The sequence below is a fragment of the Perognathus longimembris genome, chromosome 8 (genome assembly GCF_023159225.1).
Source record: "Perognathus longimembris pacificus isolate PPM17 chromosome 8, ASM2315922v1, whole genome shotgun sequence".
NCBI lineage: Eukaryota > Metazoa > Chordata > Mammalia > Rodentia > Heteromyidae > Perognathus > Perognathus longimembris.
In genome coordinates, this window is record NC_063168.1 from 55597965 (window position 1) to 55614734 (window position 16770).

The 16770-nt window shown below is 36.6% G+C and overlaps 1 pseudogene; it reads left to right on the forward strand.

The window, feature by feature from the left end:
* Positions 1-464: 464 nt before the first annotated feature.
* Positions 465-813, forward strand: LOC125356914 (annotated as a pseudogene).
* Positions 814-16770: the final 15957 nt, after the last annotated feature.

A 16770-nucleotide genomic window follows, 5' to 3' on the forward strand; every position in this document is an offset into this window, starting at 1 on the left:
GCAAGCTGCTCTTTACACATTGCTATGCCTCAGTTTTTCTCTATATACATATATACTTACTGTGTGTGTGTGTGTCTGTATTTGTCTGTGTGTGTGTCTATGTGTCTGTGTGTGCCAATCCCAGGGCTTGAATTTAGGGCCTGAGCACTGTCCCTGAGCTTTTGTGCTCAAAGCTAGTATCCTATCACTTGAGCCACTTTTAGCTTTTGGTTGGTTAATTGGACATAAGACTGTCATGGACTTTCCTGCCCCAGGCTGGCTTTGAACCACAATTCTCAAATCTCAAACACCTAAATAGCTAGGGTTACAGGCAGAAGCTACCAGTGCTTGGCCATAATATACTTTTAAAAGAATAAATTGCACTGAAATTGAATGAGTTAATGTAAGGAATATAATAATGACAATAATGAGCTTTCTCTCCTTCCAGTCATATTGTCAGCTGCTTTCAGGTGGGTGCCCTCCCGCCCCTAAGGCAAGAAGATGGTGGCCGCCAAGAAGATGAAAAGGTCTCTGGAATTGATCAATTCTAGACTCCAACTTGTTAGGGAATGTGGAAAGCATATGCTGAGGTACAAGCAGACTCTGAAGAAAAGCAGACAGGCCAAAGGGAAATTGGTCATCCTCGCCAACACAGCCTTGAGGAAATCTGAAATCCAGTACTATGCCAGGTTGATCCAAACTGGTGTCCATCACTAAAGTGGCAATAGTATTGAACTGGTCACAGCATATGGGCAATACAACAGAGGATACACACTAGCTACCATTGATTCTGATGTTATTACAAGCATGTCAGAACACACTGAAGAAAAGTAAACAGTGCATACATTTTCTTTTTTCTGAGTAAGTATTTATTTATTGTCAAAGTGATGTACAGTAATAAAATTTGCCAGTGCTGGTTTCAAAACAAAATTAAAAAAATAATGGCAATAATAACTTGATACATATTATTTGCACCCTCTTTCACTCTGTAATATGTTTTACCCATGTTTGCATATCTACATGTTCTGCCAAACAGCAAGCTTCTTTGAGATACAGGCTGTCTTACTTCTCCTTGCTAATTCCCTCCCACCTCCCATAATGCTTTGCTCACTGAAATAATTCAGTATTCTTGATTAAAACCTGGAATCGGCTTCATGTTTGTCTTGCTTCCCCAGCTATGATGATAGTAGAAACTTGGTAAGCCATCATTCCAGTCTAAAATTTTCTCTAATACTTTTTATTTCTTCAAAATAACAGGTGCTTGATTAATGTTGAAAATTCATTGATTGCATATGAAATAGGTATGAAAATCACTGGGAAACATCATAAACAAAGCACCGGTGGATCAAAAAGCTTCCCTCACATTCTTCTTCACCTTTCCTTCTGCTGTGTGCCCTCAGCTCCTGTCGCATCAATCATGAGTAGCCATGACGACAACTATACCAAGTGTGTACAAAGCCAATGATAGAAGCATTTTAAATTCATCACAGAGCCAAGCACTTCTGAGGTAATAAAATATTAATTGATACCTTACTAAGTTTTCGAAGAAACTGGACAGCACAAAGAATTAGTAACTAAGTACTGATGGCAGCATGACAGAAAATGAAGCCATGAGAACAAGACCCTCCATGCACTGCATGGAGAGACTGCTAATGTGGAAAGGTGACACTCCAAGAGGCAGTTCTTCTGAACCCTTTAACAAGCAATTCCTTTCCTTCACCAACATCACAGTGCCTTATTAATGGTACTACCTTTCAATACACAACTTTTGTTACAAGATTGTTCTCTTCCTTATTTTATACCAATTTATTTTGGTGCCACTTTATTCTCTAGGATTTATAATCATCCTTTGGCAATTCAATTAAATTACCATTTTTAATCACCAACAAGTGCAGTGCTATCTCTGACTCTCCCAGCAAAATGCCTTGCTCTATTTTATTTGTGTGTGTATGTACTAGTACTGGGATTTGAACTCAGGGCTTCAAGCTCTCTCTTGGATTTTTCTTTCAAGGCTGGTGCTCTGCCACTTGGGCCACACCTCCAGTTTAAGCTTTTTGCTGGTTAATTGGGGATAAGAATCTCATGGATTTTTCCACCCAGTAACTGTGATCCTCAGATTTTAACATCCTGAGAAGTTAGAATCATAGGTGTGAGCCACCACTGCCTAGCACTAACTTTATTTCTTTTAAGAAATCATACTCATTACTATCCATAAAACACAATATACCTTTTATTAGGTTCTGAGCTAATACAGGAGAAAGTTTTATACAACTATCTAGGCTATGTCTAGAACAGAGTAGGTTTCCAATACAATGCTATGGGACAATTTAGGTAAAAAAGGGACATGCATACTCACCCAATGTCAAGTTCTGGAAATTTCAAATAAAACAAGGCAACCAGCATTTGCCTAGATTTATAATATACTTTAAAAAATGTACTAAATTCACAGTAAAAGCTTCTCCAGCTCGACCATAACAAGTTACCTAAAAATGAGCACTGACAAATGCTTTCCTGATTTCTGTTGCAGAGGCTGTGATTTTTGGCATTTCCTTTTGTTTTTTCCTTATAACTTTTTATCTCCTGATTTATAATGTCCATTCACTTTCACATATAATCTGTTCTGTCTACTAGAACCCTTAAAATATTAATTGTAGTTATTTTTGCCTTCTGTATCTGGTTGTTCCAAAAATACACATCACACATGAGTCTGGTTCTCGTGTTTGCTTTGTCTCCTAAGACTGCATTTCTTTCTTACCTTGTCATTTAAAGGGTGACTATGATGTGTCAGTTTTGTATACGCCAATTAATCAGCACTGGTCTACACTTTTAGAGTGGGTACTGGGATTCACTCTGGCCAGTGGCTAACCTGGATTTAGTATTTGCTGCTGTATTGGTGCTAGTCTTTACTTTCCTCTAGGGTCCTGGCTGTGGCTTGTTTGTGTTCCTCTGTCGTTTGTGGATTTCTCTGAGAACTTCTTAAACAGAATTTGGGTCTTACACTTGTTTCAACTGACTGTTTTCACACTGGAGCACTGTAGACGTAGTGCTAAAGTGCCAGGAAAAAAAACAGCATTGTATGATCTCACCATCAAATCTCAGGCTGTTGTATTTTATTGTTTTGTTTTTGGAGGCCAGAGACTCGGGGTAGTGATCATAAGAATCATGCACTAGCATTGTCCTTTCTGCTCTGAGAGACAGCGACACTAGGACAAGTTGATCCCAGGTCCTTACTGCTCAGACAAAGCTGTTTACCTTGTCCAGCAAGCATTTATAATGTAGAACCCCAAATGTACTTAACAGTGTTTGGTTTTTCTCCTTTAATTGCTTAAAATGAGGGAAATGTTGTTCTGTGATCTATTATCAGTGAACAGGTTTTTCACAGAAAACCAGTGGGGCTACTGAAGATAAAACTGAAAAACTGATGAGGTCCTACCACCCAAACTGGTTCCAGAAGTTTTAGCTCTCCAATTTACATTTAGACTCCAACATTTCCTCAAAAGTACTGTGAGATTGGTCCCATCTATTTCTGGCTGCAGGGTCTGATGCTTCTCTTTGGCAGTTCTCAGCTATGATTGCATTCAATCCACTTGTCTCTTCAGGGTTCGCTGTGGTGCTTTGCCCTGTGACCTTGGTTCTCTGATGGATCCAAGTCAGTAATTTTTGGTTTGTTTGGATTTTTCTTATTGTGAGCACAAAAGTGATAAATTCCAAGCTCTACGTGTCAGAGCTCAAACCGGATGCCAGGGAGAGATATTTGACCAAGATGCTGGAGTAATTTGGTGGGCATGCTTGTCCTTTGAACAAACAGCTAGATATTCTATTTGAAAAGTACAGAGGAAGAAAGGCAAGAATGAAAAAAGAAAAAGAGAATGAGAGCAAGAGACTTCCTGATCCTCAAATTATAGTTTCATGAAGTAAACACTCAGTATTTTGAGAATGTTGGTTGGACTCTTAAACGAGGATGAACATGAAGAAAATAAAAATTCTTACATTATTTAGGGGATTTATTGGCTGACTCTGGGTTTTTCCCTTATTCCCTAAGGTCTCATTTCAGTGGATCCACAGAAAGAAAATCCTTAGAGAAACGAAGCACAGAAGACAAAGACAAAATAAAGAAAAAAGAGGAAGAAGAAAAGTGAACAGGAAAAAGCAGACAGATTGAGAGAATACAATAGAAGGAAGGAACAAGGACATGGCAGGTAAAAAGATAAAAGGAGAAAAGGCAGGCTAGTAAACCCCACCTAAACCAGATCATTCCCCATAAGGAGGTGAATAAATAATGGAAGATATCATTGACACAGAGTCTGCATTCACAGGAGAGGCAAAAAAAAAAAATTAAAAAAAAATCAAATAGATGTCAAACAATACCTGGCTATATACAAGAATATTAAACTAATAATGAATGATGACCTGAAACATTAAAGCTATCACTGGAAGGCAGTTAAAAGAAACAAAATAAAATTGGCAGAGTTTTAGGCAGGCATAATTTTTAGAAAAGACGCTAAAAGCTTACACTATAAAAATATACTTTAAAGTTAGATCCAAAATTAAAACTTTGAATCAATTAAAATAAAATGGTTGCTCATATTATATTATTTGAATTTTAATGAGACAAACTGTGGGAAAAATATATATATAATTGAATTCTATGCTTCCATCAGAAAGAATGATATTGCCCCATTTGTAAGGAAATGGAAAATCTTGGGGAAAAATGATATTAAGCAAAGTAAACCAGATCCAAAGAAACAGAGTTTGCATGGTTTCCTTCACTTGCAGTAATTATTATGTTCCTATAAATCTACAAGTAAACACACTGGATGGTAAAAGATAAAAAATTACAGTTGGGGGCTGGGAATGTGACTTAGTGGTAGAGTGCTTGCCTAGGATGCATGAAGCCCTGGGTCCCATTCCTCAGTATCACATAAACAGAAAAGGCTGGAAGTAGAGCTGTGGTTCAAGTGATAGAGTGCTAGCTTTGAGCAAAAAGAAGCTCAGGGACAGTGCCCAGGCCCAGAATTCAAGCCCCACAACTGGCAAAAAAATATTACACTTTTACATGTTAAATTAAACAGGACACTAAACATTCACACAATGAGGCCAAAGCAGGATATTCTTAGGAGAGGATTACAAAGGCTCAATAGCTATGCATATAAAATGATGTTTATTAAAATGAACCCCAGGAAATGAGAACAAGGGTGTTTTATTTGTTATTTTGCTTTTTTAATTTGTTTTTAGTTTTTTGTTTATTTCTCTTTTTTCTCCTTTGTCACTGTTTTTTATATCTGTACATTTGGTCTTGTATATAAGCTTGTCTGTGGGAGGGTATGGGGAAGCACAGAAATGATGAGACAAAGGGTGAACAAATGTGACAGTCATACACACTAGACACTATGTTGAAAATGAACTCTATACCTTGTTGGGGAGGAGTTTTGGGAGATAGAACACTGGGAGAAAATGAGCGATGAGATGACACTGTTCAAAAAGAAATGTACTCATTACTTGACTTATGTAACTGTAACCTCTGTATGTCACTTTACAATAAAAATATTCATAATATTATAAAAACAATATTAAAAATGGCTGCTGAGCAAATAAGAATATATGTTCAAAAGCACTAATATGGAGGGAAGGCAAATTTAAACCACAATAAGAAATGACTAAATACTATAATAACATTTTTCAATTAAGTGCCCATTTTGAACATATAGAATCACCACAAGTGAATTGAAATTAACATTAAAACCACCACAAGGATTGAAACATAAAATATTCAAACTAGTTACAGAAATATTTGTTACTTCTTACATATTTGAAAATATACTTTCCTGTATTCTTAAATTCTTTTTCTAAGAGTAAAGCAAAATATTTCCAGAAAAAATAGTTTTATACAACTGTTCATATATGTTTTATTCAAAATAAAACTGAACAATACAGCCATCAGTCAACAGATGACTAAGCAAATGACTCAGTTCATGTGATCAAATAGTTCTTACCAAAAAGATGAACAATTTGCCAAAAATATGGAATAAATTAATCTTACAGACAGATGGTAAGCAAAAGACAGTAGAGACAGAGTTTTAGGTATGATTTCTTATACTTGAAGTTCTAAAACAGATATGACTAAACAGTCATATCTGATAGAACCAGGACAGATAAAAGGGAAGATAGAGTACTAGGGTATACACAGAGACATTGTACTTTAGAGATAATGGAAATGCTCCACATCTTGATTGTGGCATATTATGTAGGTATAAACACTTGTCAAATACATCAAATCTTATATTTTAAAATCTGGTCATTTAATTGTAAATTAGACTTTATTGAAGATGATTTACAAATAGATCTCTGTTTGCCTGGTTCTTCTGAGCTTTGTCCTGTGTCTAACAAAATAGTTGGTACATGATAAGTTTTTAGCAAAAGTTTGTCAAGTGAAAGGATGAATTAATTTGCAAATGAATGTGCATGTGCATAAAGGACTAAATAAAAGGATATAAAATGGCAAAACTCAGCTCTGTGATATTATTTACAGTAGAAATTCAAAAACAGTGAATTTAGAAGGGATGTTAAGATGGTTCTATTTTCATCTTGAAAAGCACATGCATAACAAATAGGAAGAGGGTCTTTACTTGAATAAAGTACAAAGACAGGACTGAATATGAATAATCATAGAATAATGAAGAAATAAATCGTGATTTGCAATTTCTCTTTGAGATTGTTTTACTTTTAATCAGAAGTAACAGTAGGGGCTGGGGATATAGCCTAGTGGCAGGAGTGCCTGCCTCGGATACACGAGGCCCTAGGTTCGATTCCCCAGCACCACATATACAGAAAACGGCCAGAAGCGGCGCTGTGGCTCAAGTGGCAGAGTGCTAGCCTTGAGCGGGAAGAAGCCAGGGACAGTGCTCAGGCCCGGAGTCCAAGGCCCAGGACTGGCCAAAAAAAAAGAAGTAACAGTAGGCTAAATGGATTGAATTTATGACTAAGTGGAATAAAAAAACCTCTTCTTACATTATTCTATGAAGGCATAGTAATTAATAGTTAATATTATCCTTAGAACCAAGAAACTACAGTAAGTGCAGTAGGAGTGAAGGTCAAGAAATATATGAAAAGTTTGTCAGAACAGGACAAGACTCAAATGCAGCTATATCAGCAAATAGTTCCTGGTTATTCTTTTTGAACATCTTCATTCCTCTCATCCCACTCCTAGCCACCAAAAGTTTACCTGTCAGTAGCCTTTGATTTGATATCCCTCATCTTACTCTTCCCTTATTCTGGAGCTCGGCATCAGTTCGTGTGAATTACAGCAATGCTCTCTGAAAAACCTTCCAAGAGGTTCCCATTGTCTAATTACTTAAATCCAAGCTTTCTGCTACATCCAACAAGAGCCTTGATCTGTGCTTGATTAACCTTCTGATTCATGTCCTATCACTCTAGGTGAGGACTGCTCTAACCATTCTAGCTTCAATGGGAAATGCCCCATACCCTATCTTAACTCTGTGATCTTCACCACAAATGCTTCTTTCTGAAACATGGAAGTTCCTTCATCACTATTGAAATGTTACAGCCCCAAAGAGTACTTGTTTCCTCCTTGTTCCGAAACCACAGTCAAAAAGTCTGAAATTCCTATTCCCAAATCCAGCTTCATTTTTCATAACACTCTTTGTCTTTCCACAAACACATATTGTTTAGTTATTGTTTGCTGATTGTCTGAATATTTCACTACTTCTAAAATATACACTCCATAAAACAGGGCTTTTGTTGACCAGTGAATATTGTCTTTTTTTGAATGAATGAAATGAATACATCAAAAAAGTCTAACACTTAGAAAAGTCACCCTATTTTCTAAGTTTCAGAGCTTTATGCCTTTAATGTAGTTAAAGATAAGATTGCAATTATCCAGATTTATGAGGATTAAATTGGACAATATATTTTAAATTCCTAATATAGTGCTATCCAAGACTAAATTATGAATTGGAAGTAATCCCTACAGGGTACACGTACCAAATTATTTCAGAGCCTTAAAAATAAGAGATTTAAAAGTCCTTCCATTTTGGGTGTAGAGAATATATGTATTAATTATATGTATATATATTCATATTATATATTTGATTATATTTATATATTATATAACACACACCCCATAATTCTGAAGAGTTTTCAGAATCCCCATCTGTATAGTCACTTAAGGCTCTGGGAAAGCCCATGTGGAAGTTTACTAGCAACATTCCAGGGCATAAGACTGTTTGTTTTTATTTGTTTGATTTTTAAAACAGATGTAGCCCTCACACTGTAGAACAAGCATTTACAGAACTTATGGTTGGTGTGATAGCTTGAGGCAAACTGGCTATAAACTTGTTTAAGAGAAAATGAAAAAAAGAAGTCTCACCTTTCATGTCAGTTCAAGTTTTTTGAGTTTTGTTTCTAAAGTGATTCCAAGCATGTAGAAATTCAAGCTGCAATGAAGATGTTTCCCACACAGCTGGATGGATATGTAACAGAGGTGGGTATACCATAAAGGGATAATCGATCACATGACTACTTGTGCCAGATGAACCATAGCAGCTTTTAGTGCTAGGGCATACAAGTATTGCATCTACCAGCATGGAAAGACACCATCAGGGAAAAATGAGTTTCCAGAACCTCTCTAGTCAAAACTAAATCAACTCTAGATTGTAAAATCACATTTGAGCTTCAAGAACTTAGTTGCAAAACTGAAGAAAAGCAAGCTCATTTTATTACAGCTTTAAAATATTTAAACATATCCTAGAGACATCTAAGTTTTAGGAAATTGATGCAGAAGAATTCCCTTGTCGGTTCTTTTCACAGGTACTTATATTTGTCTCTCTTGATTAGAAGCTTAAAGTCCTGAGGATTTCATTCTCCACTCTATACTACTACGTGAACAATTGTGTTTGTCACTGAAATAAGAATCATACAAGTAGGAACTGCATGGGGTAGTATGAATTTGGTTTGGCCAAACTGAAGTGGAAGAGTGTTTGAGGAATCTCAGACAAATCGAAGACAAAATAACATGTGTGAGCCATGTAAGATGATTATAAATCTATTGGTTGGCCTAAGTTTCCTAGTGGAAAATGTAGATGACACAGTAGAAACCAACCTTACAGAATTCCTAGATGTAACACATGAAGAGGCTGCATTTGTAATGTAAAACCAAATAGCACAGACAGAGAGGTAAAAGAGAAACCAGGACGTTATTCCACTGAGGCATAAGTAAGAGAGTAATATTATTGAAAATAATAGTTCCAAGTTAACATTTTATTTATTTTCTCTAATATTACTCTGGAAGAAAGAAAGAAAGAAATAGAACATAAATAAAATAGAGACCTCAATATCTGATTGTATGAGAACAAGGGTTAATTTAAATTTGATTGTAAATCACTATATAGAAATTAGATATGAACCATGAGTTAGAATGTGACTTAGAAACTTCACTGTCATAACCTGAGCTCAGATTTTACAGGTAAGAATGACTGCAGATTCTAAACCCATTCGTCAGTCCTTCAGATGAACCTAAGAATGAAAATCATGTCAACATGATTCATCTTTGATTAAGAACAGACAGGTTTTCAGGGCACTACAGAATCTGAGTTGCATGGTGACCATTCATTTCTCCTAATGAAATTGTTATCTATTAAGGTCCCATATATATTTAGAAATTATGACCAAATCTTCTTGATCCATTCATCTACTGAGGGACATCTGGGTTTGTTCCATATTTTAGCTATGCTAAATAATGCTGAAATGACCATGTTTGTGCTGGTAACTTTAGTGTGGCCTGTTTATGGTCATTTGGGTAAATGCCAAGGAGTTGGATTGCTTGGTCGTAGCTCTATGTTTAGTCTTTTGAGGAACTGCCATCCTGCTTTCCAGAATGGTTGAACAAGTTGACACTCCCACCAGCAGTGTAGTAGTGTTCCCTTTTGACTGTATCCCCAGCAGCATCTGTTGTTATTAGATTTCTTGGTCATTCTAACTGGAATGAGGTAGAATTTCAATGTTGTTTTGATTTGTATTTCTTTTATGGCCAGAGAGGTTGATTGTTTCTTCATGTGTCTAATGGCCATTCTTATTTCCTTTTCAGAGAAATCTCTCTTTGAGTCTGTAGCCCACTTCTTAATGAGCTGGATGTTTCTTAGAGATCCTCCATCAGGAAGAAAGGCATTGCTTCATGTGTAAGGAAATGGAAAGATGTGGAAAAATCATATTAAGGGAAGCAAGCCTGGCTCAAAGAAATGTAAGTTGTAAGGTTTCCCTTGTTTGTAATAACTAGAATATGTACATGATATTCTTAGCAGATCACAATAACCCAATTGGTCAATGTATAGGACCATATATAATGAAGCATATCAAGATGAGTTCCAAGAATTTGAAACAAGAGGTTCTTCTTATGTTCTGTATGCAGTTATTTCTATTTTCTTTCTTTCTGCTTCAGTTTTCTGTACCCTTTGTCAAATGCATTGCATATCTGATCTGTGCAAGGTAAAGGGAATCGCAGAAACAACAAGACAATGGATGAACTAATGCAACAATGATACTCACTAGACACTATGTTGGAAATCAACTTTACAACTTAGGAAGGAGGGGAGTGGGTAGTGGTAAGCAGCAGAAAAATGAGGGAGGGGTAGCAATGTTTACAAAGAAATGTACTCATTACTTTACTTTTGTAACTAACTCTCCTGGTTATCACCTTTGTAATAATTTTTTTTAAAAAAGGAAAAAGTGATATGTTCTGATCTTGCTAACATAATTCCAAAAGGAGTTAATGAATTTAATGCAAATTTACTTTTTATTCTACGCAGTCTTATTAGCAGCAATTACTTATATGAGGGTTTCTTTTGAACAATCTGTGTATGTATATCAAACTCACCGACTTGGTCAGTTTCCTTTATCTCCCCTCCTCAAACCAATCTCAACAAGTTTCACTGTTCCGTTTTCACCCAGTGTACATATTTTTACCCTATCTACCCTCTCCCTCTCCATTCACATTCCTCCCTCCACTTGTGTTCAGGATCTCTCCTAGCATCCATTCATTTTAATGTATGCTAATTCTTCAAAGGGACTTCACCTTGGCATTTCACATGTGCACATGCAGTTCTCTAGTCTACTGTACAGATTAGTATAAGTAGGGAGCAAATGAAAAGAGACAAAAGCTGGAGAAGCAAAGAGCTGAGAATTTCCTTACATTATAACAAAAGAATACAGAGGATAACAGTCTAGCTGACTTGAAGCAGCAAATTTCTTAATTCATCAACCTTGAGCCAAGTATTATGACAGTACCTCACAAAAGAATATGAAAAAGAATGTATTTACCCTGTGGATAGGCATGTGCAATGTATAATTCTAAAATATATAAAATATCTCTTTCTCTTCTCTCTCTGTCTCTCTCCTGATTGAAGAAAAAATACAAGGTGTTAAGTTTTCCTAGAGATAACAAGTATGTTGAAAAAAGTAATGAAAGGGCTGGGGATATAGCCTAGTGGCAAGAGTGCCTGCCTCGGATACACGAGGCCCTAGGTTCGATTCCCCAGCACCACATATACAGAAAACGGCCAGAAGCGGCGCTGTGGCTCAAGTGGCAGAGTGCTAGCCTTGAGCGGGAAGAAGCCAGGGACAGTGCTCAGGCCCTGAGTCCAAGGCCCAGGACTGGCCAAAAAAAAAAAAAAAAAAAAAGAAAAAAGTAATGAAAATCTGTCCAAAATTATTTTTAAAAATTGACTCTATAGAATTTGGAGTATAAGAATAGACATGATGAGTTATTTAGGTCCTCTACAAATGGCATCCAAGTTTCAAAGCAGCCCAGTTATTTTTACAACAAATTAGGTCAGGAGCAACAGAAACACTGAAGAATATGTTTTGATTTGTGTTAAATGACAACCAAACAGGCAAAGTGACCCAAACACACTGTTAGTACTAGCTGTGATTCAGAAGTGGTGGCATCTGCTCAAAGAAAGCCAGAGCTGTATCTGTCACCAACTTGCCTAGACAGTTATTTCAGGGTGAGTTTTCAAAAACTACTCGGAGTAAGTCCAAAGTACTGAATGAATAGCAAAGCTAACTGAAATTCTCGTGACAGAGACAACATTTGTACAAAATATGCCCTTCTACTCATAGATATTTGCATTTTCTCATACTTTTCATAAAGTACCTTATAGAAGACGTTTCAGTAAGAATTCACTTCTTTGTTGGAAAGTGTATTTTTGTGCACAAAAGTTATTCATTCACTTAAAAAGGTTTCTTTGGAGTCTTTTTGGGTGGCACAGTATACTAATTAATAATAAAATTGAAGGATGTCAATATGTTCTCTATCAGAACTTAATAAGAAATAAAATCATACTATATGTCAGAGATACACATGCCTCTTCTATACACCCTTGAACATTTTCTGTGGACAAGGAACAAATACAGTTTTCACCAGATCAGCTTGGCAGCTACATGCCCACACCAACCACATCCCATGACTTCCTTGTATAGCATGTAATACATATGAATGTGTTTCATATGTCAAATATGCAGTTGGCAGCATCAACCTCCTGGTCAAAAGAAAGCCCCAAATTACCTTTAGACTTATAAACACGATTGGTGAGGTTCCTCCTCCATTAAAAAGAAACAGCACAACTTCATCGAGTAGCTGACTCTAGAGGAATTTGGAAAGTGGAAAGCAGAGACAGAAATAGAGAAGAATAAATAAAGCACTTGAAGCCAAGAATAATCATATGTTGTAGAAAACCACACAGTGGACCTTGCTATCATAAGGATTCTTCCCATTCTACAGCAAGAGTTCAGCACCACCTGTAATAGCGAAAATAACCAACTTGTATAGTTCTATGGGGGGAGGGGCAGAGAGGGAGACGAGAGCGAGGGTCCAATCCTGAATTACTGCAGCCACAGTATTTCTTCCTGTCTTCTCTGAGACTTCTTGAGGTTCAGAACTCATTAAGGAAAGCAGAGAGAACTGCAGAGCCCACTAAGGTGAAATGCATATCACTGAAAACCTTTCCATGTAACTCTGTCGAGAGAATTGCCTATTAGGGAAGATATGACCGCATGAGATCCTTGCAGCCCTCTTATGGACTGTGAATGATGGTAATAAGGAACAAGAGTTCAGCAAGATCCACTGAGAATCTACATTTTAAAAGGGTCTGATTGGCATTTTCCTGGGCTATACCCTCTGGCTCAGGAAAGGAAGGAAAATATCACAGTGGGGGAAAAAAGGGCAGCACTGACTCCCCTCAGGTCGTCCCTTGCTCTTGTCCCTGCAAAATTCAAACCAGAAGAATATGATCATAGATTCATTTCCAGGGCAGAAGCGCTGGGAGGGAGAAATGCCCCCAAGTTACAGTGAAAAGACTAGAAAATAAACTTCAGAGGAGAAATTATAGGCAATAACTCTGAGAAAGGTATCTCGGGTGATATCAATATACAACGTATTTATATAAAGATAGCACAAAATACAGGCTTCAAAATTCTAAGAGGTAGTTTGGTATAAAGCAGGGTTAGGTTTATTATTATTATTATTTCAAATCTTAATGGGACTCTAACTCAGCTGGAAAACTTGTTAAAATATAGATCCCTGTTTAGTACATCTGGTTTGGGAAATAGGACCCTGTAATTGTAACAAGTTTCTAGATGATGTGACCACTTCTTTAAGTTCATGGGCACAGAGAAACAAAATGCCAACAGACAAAAACTGAACTGGGCTTCCTCCCTTCTCCTTTTTCTTAGTATATATGCATACAATGACATTACTCACAAATTTGTAGTCTGCAGCAAGAAAGTTAATCTCACTAAGCCGCCATTCCTATATAATTGGATAGTAATTATATGCCTAAAATAGTCTCATCAAGAAATAGTGCATATGAAAATACTTTAATGATAAAGCAGTATATAACTATATCACCATCATTACATGAATAAGCAAAATTGCACAATTATTTATATTAAAAAGAGAGCAGTGATGGTTGGAATATAATCCCTACAAAATTAAAATCAATTGCTTCTCAACTCTGAAACATCTCTGCATTTGTAGCAATGGATCTCAACCCTTGCTACTTATTAAAAATCATCCCCACAATGACCATGTCTGGACACTGCACTAGTCTAGTGATTCTGATGCAACTAATCTTTAAAACAAAAAATTAATGTTGGAGACTGGTGGCTCATACTAGCTACTTGAGAGATTGAGATCTGAGGATCGTGGTTCAAAGCAGCCCAAGCAGGAAAGTCCTTTATACTCTTATCTCCAATTAACCACCAAAAAACTGGTAGTGGAACTGTGGCTCAAAGTAGTAGAGCACTAGCTTTGAGCAAAAGAGCTCAGGGACAGCACCCAGGCCCCAAGTTCAAGCCTCACTAGTGACAAAAAGGAAAAGAATATTTAAGATGGGCAGCAGTGGCTCATGCCTATAATGCTAGCTACTTAGGAGGCTCAGATCTTAGAATCACAATTCAAAGCCTGGAAATCCATGAGTTTCATTCCTGCAACTAACTACTCAAACGTCAGAAGTGGAGCTTTGCTCAAGTGGTAGAGCACTTTACCTTGAGCAAAATGTTCAGGAACAGTGCCCAGACCCTGAATTCAAAACCCAGGAACAGCACTCATAAAATTAAAAATTATATTTAATTTTGGTATCTAATCACTATTGAGAACCATAGGACCCTGGAACAAAGCTAGCTGGAAAACTCAGGCAAAGCAGGCTAGGCTACTACAGAAAGAGAAAGGGATATCCAGAAGGGTATTTAACTCTAGTCTGGACTTTCCTTCTGAAAAAAAATATATTGTTTTTGTGTTTGTTTTTAATGAGACCAAGTGGTGAAGATGCTGGTGAACGTAAGGTTTACTTTTCTGTTGATCATGAAATTCAAGCATGACAACATCTGCTTGAACTGAATATCTATTAAGGGCTATGAAATATGTAGTGCAGCTGTTAGGAGATTCCTCAAACAACTCTTTAAGTACCTGGAAGAAAGTGAGTGTAAAGGTGAAGGATTGCTTTTGGGCAATTTCCTTCAGGATTCACCTCCTAGCCCAATGCCTTGTCAGCTGACAAAGTAAGTGGAGGAGTCTGTGGAGAGTGAGCTCAGTGGATTCCCTGCTCTCTGATTTTGTTTTTCTTGGGCTGTCCTGGTGATGTTGTGCCAGACCTTAAAGATTACTTAGAGCTTTATTGACTAAATGTTCATGAAAATTCAAATTTTACACACAAAAAAGCTCCAGATAGCCTCTTGAAAATAGGGAAAACTTTGGGGGCTACAAATAAACATAAACGAAGTGAATGTGAAACAGGTGTGTTACATAAACAAATATATATATTTGGATACTGAAAAAAGTTCAAGAGAAAAGAAAGAACCTGCCAAGAAAATCTGAACTATATAAAGAGGATATGAGCTAGTATCCTTGGTATGTACTTTGCTATAGGAGGAGAAGACCACAGGCCTTTGCCCTCTACTATCTAGGAAATATTACTAGCCAGATCTTAGACATGAGGAAGAATATCAGAGACTTTGCAGCCTGGATGGATTTCTTGATACAAAAAGTAGTCAGTAAGGTACATCTTACCTGAGAGGGGGAATGTAAAAATACAGAAATGTAATTTTTTTATAAAGTGTGCTGACATATTGTTTGAGAATTCAAGATATGACTTGGTGGTATCAAATAAATGGTGAACAGCTAATATTAAATTGGGTGCTTACAATATGCTAATTTTAATGGTTGGTTGATTAATTCTTTGTGTTGCCAAAGTAGCCTATTGTGCCTATTATTCTTCTCATTTTATACATAAGAAACAGGTAAGGTCAAACTGACATTCAGTGGATGACATGCCAGAATCTGAACACAGATAACTTGTCTGAAAGACTATACTTATAACTCAAACTACACTGACTCTGACTTCACTTTGAAAACTTGTATTAGCTTGGGAAATAGAAACTCTTTCTATTTTAATATTTGAGCACCTGCCCGGAAGGAATGTTCATTAATGACATTGAACGTTATATGCTATTAGCTAATATTCTCTTTCCATGATTAGAGAAGATCCTTTTGTTTCCTACTGTCTGTGTAAGCTGGAGTACCCCAGAGAACAGCACATTTCCAAAGCTGATCTGTGTGTCTACTTTCCATTATTAGGCAATATAGAATGCCACTGTTCTTGAGAATGCTATCTGGTTCATCTTCACAGATCTAGCGCCTAATATAGGAAGTTCAAAATAATTAGTACTAACTGCAGTAATCGAGAATGTCTAAGGGAGGTCAAACAAATTATAGAGTGGTCAAAGGTAGAGATTTATATTTGAGCAGTAGCTCAAAAGATAATATCCTCCCTTCAAGAAGAAAAAGAAAGTGAAAATGAATTGAGAAGAGCTGAGGCATGCTCACAATGCCTACTTGATCCAGACTCACCTAACTTTCTAGCCTTTGCTTCTGGACCTTCTGCCACAGAGAAGACTCTGATAGATCTAGTAAGACCATAGTTTTATATAATATATCATAAACACATGAGAATAAGTTTAGTATATTTTGTGCTAATGTATGCTAATATTGGCATTAGTAATGATATTCAGGAAGCATTAAAATATAAGTATGGAAAAATATCCAAAATATACTCAAAACTTGATCCAAAAACTGAGTCATTCCACTTTGATATTGAAAGGAATTGCATTAGCAAAATGTTAGAGAGCTTCAAACACCTTTCACTCAGGGAAATATTAAAAAGTTAGCAGGAACCACTTAGAAGAAGTATTGTTGTCAGAATTTTGTAAAATAGTCAAGCATTT